The 2,668-nt window shown below is 39.2% G+C and overlaps 1 pseudogene; it reads left to right on the forward strand.

The window, feature by feature from the left end:
- Positions 1-598: 598 nt before the first annotated feature.
- LOC102769750 overlaps positions 599-2,668 on the forward strand; it is a 2,712-nt pseudogene continuing 642 nt past the window's right edge.

The following is a 2,668-nucleotide window of genomic DNA, read 5'->3' on the forward strand; positions in this document are numbered from 1 at the left end:
ATCCCAGAGGTTTTCCCACTTTGGACTTCATGTAACCCACCTATGTCCCTTTCCTTTGATTGCAATGTATAAATATAGATGTAACCCGCCATTCTCCGGAGCATTATCTCAATTCGTTGAGGTTCTGCTTCCTGGCATATGTCAACAGTTTGGCTCAAATAAAATCACAAAAATTCTTTACAGGTTTCAATTTTTTTTTTAAGTTAACAAGGGAACCCTGCTTGCCTGCGTGGTGCTCAGTCTCCCAGGGACTGTCCAGCCCAGACCTGCACCACAGATGAAGGCCCAGGACATCCATATTACTTCGTGACTCCAATCAGAATGGGCACTCCTGGGCCCCTGGAGGTGCACGCTATTCCCACTTGTCAGCCATGACCCTATTCAGAAGTGCCAAACGCAATGTCGGGGCAGCACAGGGATTATCAGAGCCCTAAACTCTTGTCCACATAGGAATTCATAGGAATTCTAATGAATCATTGATTGACCAGCACCATTTTACCAGTTGGAATTGAGTTATCAGAAATGGGAATAGAGCCAACATATAATAGATGGCTGTTACTCGATGGTGATTATTTCTTTAAGCCAAAACATTTTTTTATTCCATAGGATCTTTGTCTCTTCATCTTTGAATCCCAATTACTATTGTTGGCAAATAAAATAAAAGGAGTTCATGTAGTTTTTGCCCAAGCTTGAGTCACCATGAGCAATAGTTTAGGAAAAGAAAAAGTCTCTAAAGAGAAAGATAACCAAGTACCATCAGCCAAGGAAAGAGAAAAGGAGGCAAAAGCCTCTAGAGCAGTGGTTCTCAACCTTCCTAATGCCACGACCCTTTAATACAGTTCCTCATGTTGTGGTGACCCCCAATTTCATTGTTACAAATTGAACATAATTAAAGCATAGCGATTAATCACAAAAACAATATGTAATTATATATGTGTTTTCCGATGGTCTCAGGCGACCCCTGTGAAAGGGTTGTTCGACCCCCAAAGGGGTCGCGACCCACAGGTTGAGAACCGCTGCTCTAGAGGTTTTTAGGAAAGAGAAGAAAAAGAACCTAAGACCAATGGGAAAGATGCCAAAGATGGAAAGAAGGACTTAGTGCTGCCCAACCGGGGATGGCTTTTTCAGTTGATAATACAATCAAATGGCCAAATCCAGCACCTGGGACTAGAAAAAAATCTAGCAACGCAGAGGTAATTAAGGAGCTCAACAAATGTCAGAATGAGAACTCAATGTATTTGGAGTTATCCAAGAGGTCTATACACATATTGGCATAATCAAAGAGTTGACTCAATTAACAGAACTTTATTTATATAGCAACAAATTGCAGTCCCTCCCAGCAGAAGTGGGTTGTCTAGTAGTACTAGTAAATCTCATGACACTATCTCTAAGTGAAAATTCACTTACCAGTTTGCCTTACTGTCTTGATAACTTGAAGAAGTTGTAGATGCTTGGTTTATGGCATAATAAACAGAAATTCCTACAGTGGTGTATAGGCTAGATTCTCTCACCTCTCTTTACCTTCACTTTAATCATAAAACTACTGTGGAGAAGGACATAAAAAAAAAACCTGTCAAAAACTCAGCATGCTTAGCTTTTTAGGAAACAAAAGCAAACAACTACCTGCTGAAATTGGTGAATTATGTAACTTCATTATGCTGCATGTAGCTCACAATTAACTTGAACATCTTCCAAAGGAGATTGGAAACTGCACACAGATAACAACCTTGACTTGTAGCACACACAATCAACTGCTAGACCTCCCAGATACTAAAGGAAACCTGTCCAGTTTAAGTCATATTGGTCTGAGATGTAACCAACTCTCAGCAACACCCAGATCACTGACAAAATGCAGTGCACTTGAAGAATTAAATTTAGAAAACAATAACATTTCTACTTTACCAGAGAGCCTTTTATCAAGTCTTGTGAAACTGAATAGTTTGACCTTAGTTAGAAATTGCTTCCAGTTATATTCAGTAGGTGGTCCATCTCAGTTTTCCCTCAACATGGACAATTGGATCAATAAAATTCCATTTAGAATTTTCTCCAGATCAAAAGTATTAAGTAAGCTGAATATGAAGGACAATCAGTTGACATCACTTCCCTTGGATTTTGGAACTTGGACCAGTATGGTAGAATTGAATTTAGCCACTAATCAGCTCACAAAGATCCCTGAGGATGTGTCTGGTCTCGTTTCTCTTTAGGTTCTGATATTATCAAACAGTCTTCTAAAGAAGCTTCCCCATGGTCTTGAAAACCTTAGGAAGTTAAGAAAACTGGATCTAGAAGAGAACAAATTGGAATCCTTGCCAAATGAAATTTCTTAACTTAAGGATTTACAGAAATTGGTCTTGACAACAACCAGTTGACCACTCTTCCCAGAAGCATTGGTCACCTTACCAAACTCACACCAATCTTCCATTTACAATTTTTGTGAACATTTGAATGACTTAAATGTTAAATTACAAGGAACTGGCAAGACACTTGATGTTATGTTTGGTTACATAAAGGCTTTTGAAAAGAAACTGGAAGTCTTTAAGAGGGATGTGGATGGTGAGAGATTTAGATATTTCCCACACCTCAAGAGGCACATCAAAGACCTCCCAAAAGATGACAGAACTGACTATCAAAGCCTTCAAAAGCTGTTTTTAAGCATCATCGAGTCAAC

This window comes from Myotis davidii, unplaced genomic scaffold (assembly GCF_000327345.1).
Source record: "Myotis davidii unplaced genomic scaffold, ASM32734v1 scaffold1627, whole genome shotgun sequence".
Lineage (NCBI taxonomy): Eukaryota > Metazoa > Chordata > Mammalia > Chiroptera > Vespertilionidae > Myotis > Myotis davidii.